Source organism: Peromyscus californicus, unplaced genomic scaffold, assembly GCF_007827085.1.
Source record: "Peromyscus californicus insignis strain IS unplaced genomic scaffold, ASM782708v3 Scaffold_6__1_contigs__length_162567912, whole genome shotgun sequence".
In the NCBI taxonomy this organism is placed as follows: Eukaryota; Metazoa; Chordata; class Mammalia; order Rodentia; family Cricetidae; genus Peromyscus; species Peromyscus californicus.
Window position 1 is genome coordinate 128,116,879 of NW_026294584.1, and position 10,690 is coordinate 128,127,568.

Consider the following 10,690-nt stretch of genomic DNA (forward strand, 5'->3'; position numbering starts at 1 on the left):
CTAGTCAGCATCTGGAGCACTGCTTTGAGGCTGTGGTCGTCACACTTCTTCTTGTGGCCAGAGACAATGTCATCAATCCACAGAAGCAGAAGTGGAGTCTCCACTGCTATTTTGTACGTTTGTGGCTTCACAGCCAACGGCTCCCATCTACCCAGCTCTCTCGTGTCCACTAAGGTACCAATCTCACCATTCCTACCCCAGGTCTCACAACTCTCCTGTGCTTGCTTGGCCCAAAAGGAGGTAAGTAGACCAAAGGTGCTGGTCCCCTGGTTCAAGGTACAAGAATGACCTCTAAAGCCTGGGCCACAGCTCTATATGGCCATTGTTCCACACCAGTCATGGCCTTAGATTTTCCTGTCAAGGCATGGGCCACAGCCATCTCTGCCACCAGGCACCAGCTGAGGGTCCAGGAGAACATTGTGGCACACTTGTGTGGCATTCTGTAGGTTGGGTTCTACTTCCGAGAGCATCTTCTGGACGGTTCCTCTAAGAAGAATGGTGCACGCCTTTGGGTCTTTGTACTCAGGGATGAATGTGAAGTGCTTATCTCCAATCTTCTTGATTTCCAATAGGCCTGCCCCTGTCCCAACATCTTCTCTTAGTTCCTCTGGTCGGCTCACTATCCATGCCCCACAGGTTCTAGCAATGTGATTATGGTCTGTCTTCCGGACTCTGTGAATGGCTATGACATTGGCCCGCATGAGGTAGTGCTGAGCTAAATCTGAGATGCCCTTTTCTATGATGACTACATCAGGCTTCAGCAGGATAATATCCTCACACAGTTGCTGGATGTACTCTTTTTTTTTTTTTTTTTAAATTATTTATTATGTATACAGTATTCTGCCTGCATGTGTCCCCGCAGGCCAGAAGAGGGCACCAGATCTTGTTACAGATGGTTGTGAGCCACCATGTGGGTGCTGGGGATTGAACTCAGGACCTCTGGAAGAGCAGTCAGTGCTCTTAACCGCTGAGCCATCATCTCTCCAGCCCTGGATGTACTCTTCTTCCATTTGCAGGATTTGGGTGAAGTCCTCCTCCTGTGTAATCTCAATGTTCATCTGGCTTTCTCCTTCCTCATACTCCAGAGAAGAATCCAGTAGCATAATCTTAGGGTTCCTGATATAGTGGGGCATTCGTGGATGGGTCACATCCTTGTTAATCATGACTCCACGTAAGACACATGAGTCTTCAATGATGCTACCAGGGATCTTTCCAACCCTTGCATACTTCTTGACATCAATTTCCTTTTGGCCATTGTCTTCAAACTGTACAGTCTTGACAGCATCGAGGGCAATATTGCACACCAAAGAGGACCACTGACTGATGACTTTTGTCGTAGTAGAGCTATTGATGACGTTCAGCATCATATCACAGTTTGTTGACATCAACAGGGGTACTGATTTTCTTCAGAGTGCTGATCACATCATCCAGTGCCATGTGGTAAGTAAGCACTGATCGCCACTGTTGGGTACGTCGGAGTACTCTGGGAAGTGCTCAGCCACAGACAGCATTTCTCCAGCAAGAATAATTACTGATGTGGTCCCATCTCCAACCCCTTAATCCTGGGTCCTGCTAATTTCAATCATGGGCTTGACTCCTGGATGCTAGAACTGACTCTCTTGAAGAATGGCATTGCCATCATTGGTCATCATGATGCCTCCCATCAGGTCCAAGCATCTTAATCATAGATTTAGGTTCCAAACATGTCTGGATTATGTCTGCTTTTATCTTAGCAGCATTGCTATTTCTGGATTGAATTTTTCTTCTCTATTCATGCTTTGCTTTCTGACTGAGCATGAGCACTGGATGGTGGCCCATCATGGCAGAGGAACCTCTTCTTCCTTTTGAGATCAGATAAGCAGCTTTGGATGTATTTTACCACTTTCTTTCTGATGTTCTCTCTTTCCCATCTTGGGGCCTAATCATAGCCCTGAGGCTTGTCTTAGTCACGGTTCTATTGCTGAGAAGAGACACTATGACCAAGGCAATTCCGATAAAGGAAAGCATTTAATTGGGGGCCTTCTTAGATTTTCAGAGATCCATTATCATCATGGTGGGAGCATGATGGCCTGTGGGAGGGTGCTGAAGCAGTAACTGAGAGCTTCACCCTGATCCATAGGCAAAGAGAGATGCTGGGATTGGCATGGGCTCTTGAAACCTCAAAGCCTAGCCCCAGTGACACACTTCCTCCAAAAGGGCCACACCTCCTAATTCTTCTATTCATTCTCAAATAATGCCCCTCTCTGATGACTAAGCATTCAAATATATGAGCCTATGGGTGTCATTCTTATTCAAACCACCTCAAGGCTCTTTCTCTCAATAAACCTTCTTTCTTTCTTTCTTTCTTTCTTTATTTATTTTTGTTTTTGTTTTTTGGTTTTTGAGACAGGTTTTCTCTGTGTTGTTTTGGTGCCTGTCCTGGATCTGGCTCTGTAGCCCAGGCTGGCCCCAAACTCACAGAGATCCACCTGGCTCTGCCTCCTGAGTGCTGGGATTAAAGGCGTAGGCCACCACCACCTGGCATAAACCTTATTTCTGAAGGGAATTCTGAGTCAGTTGTCTTTCCAGGACCAACTGCACGTACTTTATTATTTTTTCCCTATGGTGATATTTTACAGGTTTTAGGTTGTTGGATCCTTTAATAATGCTGGCCACTTGCAGCAGGGGAAGCTGGAATATGGTGAAGTTGAAGCAGCAAAATAAAAGTTTTAATTTAAATTTATTTATCTGTGTGTGTGCATGTGCACAAGTGTGCACAAATTCCACTATTGCTGTGGGCCGCAGGAATATATTATAAGAACTCAGCTGGTTATGGCAAAGTCACTACCTGGAGGAATCAGGGAATTCCTCCAGAGGAAGCCAAATCCCAAGAAGTTTTTGGTGTTACTTGGCTTGTTATATATCAGCTATATTCTGTTATGAAAGTCATGTGTGCCTTCATGGTTTTCCCAATTGACTTTTCCCCAAGAAGGGCTAACAGTGTGGACTGATCACTCTCTGGACATACACATTCCAGGTATTTGGAGAACAGCCTCAGGAAAGGCTTTTTCTGGAATCAGATATCTCCCTTGGCCACTTTCAAGGACTAGCAGTAATAACAGTCCACATGTAAGTCTCCTGATTTAAGGTAAATTCCACAAGGAGACACCACCTAGGTCAGGTAGACGTTAAGTAATAGCTTTACACAATTCAGCTCAGACCCTCCTTTCTTACAGCCTTACTAACTTTATAGACCGCTAACTCCTTACCTAACCACTTCTAGGAATATTTAGATAACTTTCTGTGCTGACAGCTATGCTCAGCCCAAACCCCAGTTCAAGCCTCCCTGTAATTATCATCATTGGCAGCATCCGGCCAGCTCCATCCCCAGATGGAGGAAAGTACCTTATCAGAGATACCTCTGTACTTTCTAGAACAGACTTAAGCATCCAGGCTACCCATTTGAGAAGGCCTGGCGGATATGCCAATTAAGCTTTACTTCCTCCTTTCCCAAACCTTACCTCTGGTTCCAGATCTCCCTTTAACTATCACCAGAGGCATCTAGCTGTACACAGGTTGCCTAGCGACTGAGCACACTTTCCCCCACCCTGCAGAAAAACGTCAAATAGCTTGGACAGATAGGAGCCACAGGAAAAAAGAAGACAGTTTTATTTTCTCCTGTTGACCTAACAACTTATAGATTTTCTACTAATCACGTTTAAGACTATGGTTGAGCATATAAGATTCCCTCTTTTTAGATATTACCCGAATTTAGCCTTTAGTTAATTCATTTCCCCATTGGTCACTTCCCTTTGGGGTTGCAAATGATAATTAACAGTTATTGGCTCCCTATGTGATTCTTATCACCCCTCCGTTTGACCCTGGAAGCCTGGCTTTATATACCAGGACTTCCAGGGCATGGAGAGACGGAGAAGAGAAAAGAGAATGGAAGAACTAGACGGGAAAGAACTTGAGAGGAACAAACTGAGATGGGGAAGAATTAGATTGAAGGGCTAGAGGAGAGCACCAGAGAAACGAGATGGAAGATGAGGAAGAGCCAGATGGGGAAGTACTAGCTGGGTAAGAACAAGATGAAAAGGACCTAGATGAGGCAGAATTAAGATGAGAGAATTAAGATAGAACTTAGAGGAAGCAGTATATAAATATAGAGAGAAATCAGCCAAGAAAGGAGCTAGACATGAGAACAGAACTGAAGCTGGGTATAAAGGATGTTATACCAGAGGAATTAAAGCAAGTGGACTATAGAGCTCGGTGTGCTGAGATTCTGTTTCCTGAAAATAGTCCTCGCCGTTAGTAGTTCTCTCTCCTGAGCCCCTGGGATGTATAATATTAAGGCTGGTCCCTTTAATATTATACAAGACACTATAATGCATTTGTGGGGAGGTCAACTGGGAGAGTCAGTTCTCTTCTGCCACCATGTGGGTCCGAAGGATCAAACTCAGGCTGTCAGATTTGGTGGCAAGCTCCTTTACCCACTGAACTGTTTCACTGCCCCCATATAGGTTTGTGACGGGCAAATGACCTTGTTTGGGCAAAGTATGGCACTCCCAGTGGTCCTTCATGAAGCGCCTTCCCGGAGTTATGGTTTTTTTTAAAGATTTATTTATTATGTATACAGTGTTCTGTCTCCATGTATGCCTGCACACCCAAAGAGGACACCAGATCTCATTACAGATGGTTGTGAGCCACCATGTGGTAGCTGGGAATTGAACTCAGGACCTCTGGAAGAGCAACCAGTGCTCTTAACTGCTAAGCCAACTCTCCAGCCCCCGGAGTTATGTTTTAATGCTATGCTGAACTTTATCAAAGGGCACAGTGAGAGGGGCTGGGGGGTGGGGCTGGGGAGATGGCTCAGTGAGAAGAACACTTCTGCTGTTGCTGGGTTCCCAGCATTCACGTAGGGGACTCAAAACTGCTGTAACTTTAGTTCGTGGCAGGGGTGGGGTGGGGGATCAGATACTCTCTTCTGGTCGCCTCAGGCACCTGCACGCAGGCAGTCCATATAAACTCACGCAGGGTGCACATACACATACATAAATAAATCTTCTTGTTGTTGTTTTTCGAGACAGGGTTTCTCTGTGTAGCTTTGTGCCTTTCCTGGATCTCGCTCTGTAGACCAGGCTGGCCTCGAACTCACAAAGATCCGCCTGCCTCTGCCTCCCGAGTGCTGGGATTAAAGGCGTGCGCCGCCGCCGCTGCCACCACCACCACCACCCGGCTTTTTTATTATTATTATTTTATTTTATTTTTATTTTTTTCCAGAGCTGAGGACGGAACCCAAGGCCTTGCACTTGCTAGGCAGGCGCTCTACCACTGAACTAAATTCCCAAACCCATGAAATTTTTAAAAGAAATATTTTTTGTTCAAAATAAACCATTTTAAGACACATTTACAGTAAAACAAAGCCACAGGAGAAAAACAAAACTAAACAAAACAAAACAAAAGGCAAGTGACTTAGTGTTCTACTGCTGAGAAAAGACACCATAAGAAAGCATTTTTAATTGGGAGCTTGCTCACAATGTCAGAGGTTTAGTCCATTATCATCATGACAGGAGCATGCAGACCTAGTCCATGACCAGAGCACTAGGCATGCCTACTCATTTATTTTATCTTATTAATTTTTTATCCTTTGTTTATTAATTGTTGACACAGGCCTCTTCATGTTTGTTTTGTTTTGTTTTGACAGGGTTTCTCTGTGTAATAGCTCTGGCTGTCCTAGAACTTGCTCTGTAGACCAGGCTGGCCTTGAACTCACAGAGATCCTCCTGCCTCTGAAAACAAGGTGCTGAGATTAAAGGCATGAGCCACAACCACCCTGCTGAGACAGAATTTCTTTAGGCAGCCCTGGATACCATGGAACTTGCTGTGTAGACAGGGTCTCACTTGGTACCTGTGACTGGCCTGAAACTCTCTGTGTAGACTAGGCTGGCCTCACTCACAGAGATATGCCTGTCTCTGCTTTTCCAGAGGTGGGTATCAAGAATCTTTAAGAAAGGTGGGGTGAGGGGAGAAGGCTGTGGATGTGGCTCAGTTTGTACAGTGTTGCCTGTACAGCCTTGGGTTCAATTCCCAGTCCAAGAAACTGGATGTGATGATACTGCAGGATGCAACCCCAGCATTCAGTAGAGAGGGTCAGCAGGATAAACTCAGGGCCATCCTCAGCTATTGAATTTGAAGGTATGTTGTCTAAGAGAGAGAGGAAGCAGGGGTGGGGGGGGATAATCTCCCCTGAAATCCTGGTTCCATTTTATGTCAGGGGTGCAGAGAGCATTTCAAAGCTTCATTCCGGTTTCTATACAAGAAATGATCCGAGTTTTTGTAGCCAACTGGAAGCTAACTTTTCCTCTACCATCAAACATTCTGAGCCAATTTCATTTTCATCCTTGTGTTGGCCTCTAAGATGATCAGAGCAAACTTTCCTAACTAATGAGAGCAGCCCCATTAAACCTAGTGGGCTCACCTTTATCTTTCTTTATATGCTATTGTAACTCCTTCTGAGGAGATGCAAGGGAGGGAGGAAGGAAGGATGGAAGGAAGGAGGAAGGAAGGGAGGGAGGAGGGAAGGATGGAAGGGAGGAGGAAGAATGGACAGATGGAATGAAGGGAGTGAGGGTAGGAAGAAAGTGAGGAAAGAAGGAAGGATGGAAGGAAGGGAGGGAGTGAAGGGTGGAAGGGAGGAGGAAGAAAGGAGGGAGGAAGGAGAGGGAGGAGGGAGGAAGGACGGACTCCCACAGATTGCTTGGCACAGCCCTTCCCTTGCTCAGGTTTGGTTTCTTTAACAGAGTAATTGTGAGTTAAATGGAGTGTGTAACATCTGGCTGAAAGCATCCCCAGGCTGGGATGATGACTACAAGGTAAGAAAGACCCTGTCTGCCTCTTGTCCTGTGGTTCCTCTGTTGCTATGGTATTATCTTTACCGTGTTTCATCATCCCAGGGAGAAGAGGAACATAGAGAGCATAGACCTTAGAACTCATGGCTTCATTACACAGATCTCTCAACCCATAGCTCACTGGCTAAAGCTTAGTCACATGCTCACACCTAACTTCAAGAGAAGTTGCAGTCTTCAGTCCAGAGTATCAGGGCACCTGTGCATGTGGAGGGGAGTGAGGAGAGGGACGGGGAGATTAGATGACAGATTTGGGAGGTATCTATCACTCTTGTTTTTTGTTTGTGGTTTTCCTTTTTGGAGGGTGGGGTGCTGAGAATAGAACCCAGAGTAAGCGTTCTATCACCAACCTACATCCCAGCACATCAACTTCTGTTTTGTAGTTTGTGTTCCCATCAGCCTGACTTCACTCACCTTCTGTAATCAATCTAGCCCCTGCTCTGCTATGTCAGAATGGTAATATGGCACTGCCCTGCTCCCAAAACTCCCTCAGGTCCCTACTACAAGCAGAAAATACCCCTCAAACGTTACTGTGCACCAGGAATCCCCCCAGGGGTATTTATTTATTATTAATTTGCTTTGGGGTTTTGTTTTGTTTTTGAGGCAGGGCTTCATATAGCCTAGGCTGGCTTCAAACTTGCCCTGTATCCAAAGATAACTTTGAACTCCTCATCCTTTTGTCTCAGATCCCTGAGTTCCGGGGATTATAGACAATGCACCATCACACCTGGTTTTATTTGTTTATATGCATTTATTTGTGTTTATGTGGGATGTGTGCACGTGTGCCTGAACACACATGTGCCATGTGTATGTGCATGTGTGCACTTATGCATGTGGAGAGGAGAGCTGAGGTCAACATGGTTCTTTCCGGATGACTCACCTCCTTTTTTTTTTTCCCTGAGACAGGGTCTTAACTGTGTAGCCCTGGCTGTCCAGGAACTCACTAGTAGACCAGGCTGGTCTTGAATTTACAGAAATCTGCCTGCCTCTGCCTCCTGAGTGCTGGGATTAAAGGCGTGTGCCACCATGACCCATGACCAGTTTACCTGCTTTTTTTTTTTTTTTTAAGGCACAGTTTGCTGGGACCTTAGGACCTCTGTGAACTGACTGATTTTCTTTCCACATTCTTTTCTTCCTGTTTCCATGGCCTTGCAAGCTTCTTCTTCCAGTAATGGATCCTGGCCTTCTCCAGGGTGGCTGTCACTGCCTGGCACTCCAGCCAACCTCATGAGCCACATGCTCTAGGTAAGAAAACTTTCTGGTAGGCGTCAGCCACACAGTTTCGAGGCTGGCAAGGCATGATGCTCTTTTTCTTGTCCTAGGGTGGAGGGATCCTATCGAACACGTAGAGGGGCTGGCCTGGCTTGGTCTTGTGGGGAAGCATGCCACACACAGTGACCCTTCGGCAGCTCAGGCACGGAACATGCCAGGGGCTTCAGGCATGGTTGGTATTCATCTGACTTCGGAGAAACGCCAGGCTCTTTAACTTATCTCTGTAGAAATTGCCAGAAATGTTGACGCAGGCACAGTGTGTGACCACCACTTTCCAGCCCAGCAGAACCTGCTTGGCCACAAAGGCTGCCAGGCAGCCCAGAAGACAGCCTCGGGCTACCCTGCACTAGAATCCCTCTGCCTCTGGGCGCTGGGTGGTGGTGGCTGCAGAGCCAACCTTTAATCTCAGCACTGGGGGAGGGGAGGATGGATGAGAGTGGGGAAGAGGGTGAGTGGGTGATGGCGGTGGGTGTAGAGGCAGGTGGATCTCTGTGAGTTTGAGGCAAGTTCCAGGACAGCCAGGGCTATACCCAGAAACCCTATCTTGAAAAATCAAAGAACAACAACAAAAACTTTTTAAATTAAAAATCAGATTTCCTCCACCATCTTATTTTGTTTTGTGTGCATGTCTGTACGTATGTGTCCCTGTGAGTATATGCAGGCGCCCACAGGAACCAGAAGTCAGGGGATGCCTGGGAGCTGGAGTTACAGCCCTTGTGGTCCCCTGACCTAAGTGCTGAATTCTGAATTGTCCTCTCATCATTGAGCAACAAGTGCTCCTCACTCCTGAGCCACATGTCCAGCTCCGATCTTGACTTATCTGCTTGTTCAACTAGGAGCTCTCACTGATCCTGAAGCCCATCGACACAGCGAGGCTGGCTGGCCAACTTCAAGTGGCCTCTACACCCCTCTCCAAGGCTGAGGTTACAGCAGCAAGACACTTTTTATACGGGTTTTGAGGAATCTGAACTCAGAGTCCTGTGCCTGTGTGGTAGGCCCTTGACCAGTTTTTTGAGATAGGATTTCACACTGTAGCTCAAACTGACATGGAACTCATTGTGTTGCCCAGGCTGGTCCCGACCTCGTGGCATTCCTCCTGCTTTAGCCTCCCAGGAACTAGGTTTACAGATGTGAACTACCACACCCAGTCTGTCTGTCTGTCTGTCTGCCTGCCTGCTTATCTGTCTGATTTTATAGGTAAGGCTATCCTATTTTGTTCAGGCTGCTCCAAACTCCTGAGTTCAAGTGATTCTCAAGTTTCAGCCTTCTTAGTAGCTGGGACTACAGACTTCCACCGCCTAACCTGCCTTGGAGGACATCTTAAAACAGAGATAGAGTCACTATCTCAAAACTAAACAAAAGAGAAACTGAGATAATAGGGCCCCAGCCTCAGAGTTTCCAGTTCTATAAGTCTGTGGGTCTGGGCCTGAGAGTTTTTCCTTTTTCTCAAATTCCCAGGTGATGCTGAGGCACACACATCCAGGGATCACACTTCATTATTATTTTTTATTTTTATTTTATGTGTATGATTATTTGGCTTGTATATATGTCTGCATACTACATGCATGCAAGTGCCCACAGAGGCCATAAGAGGGCATCGAGTCCCCCCTGGAACTGCAGTTACAGTTGGTTGTACTAGGAATAGAACCTGGGTCCCCTGTTCAGTGCTCTTAACCACTGAGCCATCTTTGCAGTCCCTAGGGACTACTTTGAAAACATTCGCCTGGAGAATAAAGCTTGCACTGGTTTTCAGCCTCTCCCAGCCTGCTGCTAGCCTGCTTTGCAATTTCACCCACCCCTCCCCTTCCCTGCACACACCCAGGGCTCCAGTGGAGCCGGAGTTCTCACCTCTCTCAGCAGGCCAGCTGCTCACACCTCTGTGTCTTGTTGTCTGTCTGGGATGCCATCTTCTGCTGAACAACTTCCTGTCTGAGCCTCCCCGAAGCCCCTCTTGGCCCTCTGAGCTTTTGTTGAGTCAGTCTCCGCCCCAAGGTCCCTGGCAGCTTGCTCACACTCTTCTGTGCCTGTACTTATCGCCTGCGCTACCACTGCCTGTCCGTCATCTCCCTGTCACGGGGGCCTTAGTCACTTGCACCTCCATAAACAGCTGCGGAGTAAGGGAGCAAAAGTGTGCTTGAGGAGGTGGAGCAGGTAGATGGAGTCAGTGGTACCCAGACGGAGTACGTCCTACCACAGGCCATTTGGGCCTGCTGCTCTCTGTTGAGCCTGGAGCCCTAGGCCAGGAGGGGACGTCACCAGCTGACCAAAGTTCTCTGACATTCCTCCATGGCATCTTCAACGGTTCTTTCCGGAGCTGGAAGTCTGGGGACCTGCTGTTGTACAAGCTTACCCCTCTGTGCTCACAGAGGCAGCTGGAACTCTGGAAAATACTCTTGAGTGGCAGATGCACCCCTTCTAGGGCCAAGTAAGATGCAGTAGACTTTTGCCCAATTAGTCACACAGTGTTGGGGTGGCCTCAGGTAAAAATTGGTCAGTGGCTGGAATGTATTCCTCCTCTTCCTAGGGATCCC

The 10,690-nt window shown here is 47.0% G+C and overlaps 2 pseudogenes; both read right to left on the reverse strand.

Annotated features, from left to right (window-relative positions):
• LOC128099733 (T-complex protein 1 subunit gamma-like) lies at positions 1–2,226 on the reverse strand (annotated as a pseudogene).
• Positions 2,227–7,967: 5,741 nt separating this feature from the next.
• LOC128099734 (60S ribosomal protein L13a-like) lies at positions 7,968–8,956 on the reverse strand (annotated as a pseudogene).
• Positions 8,957–10,690: the final 1,734 nt, after the last annotated feature.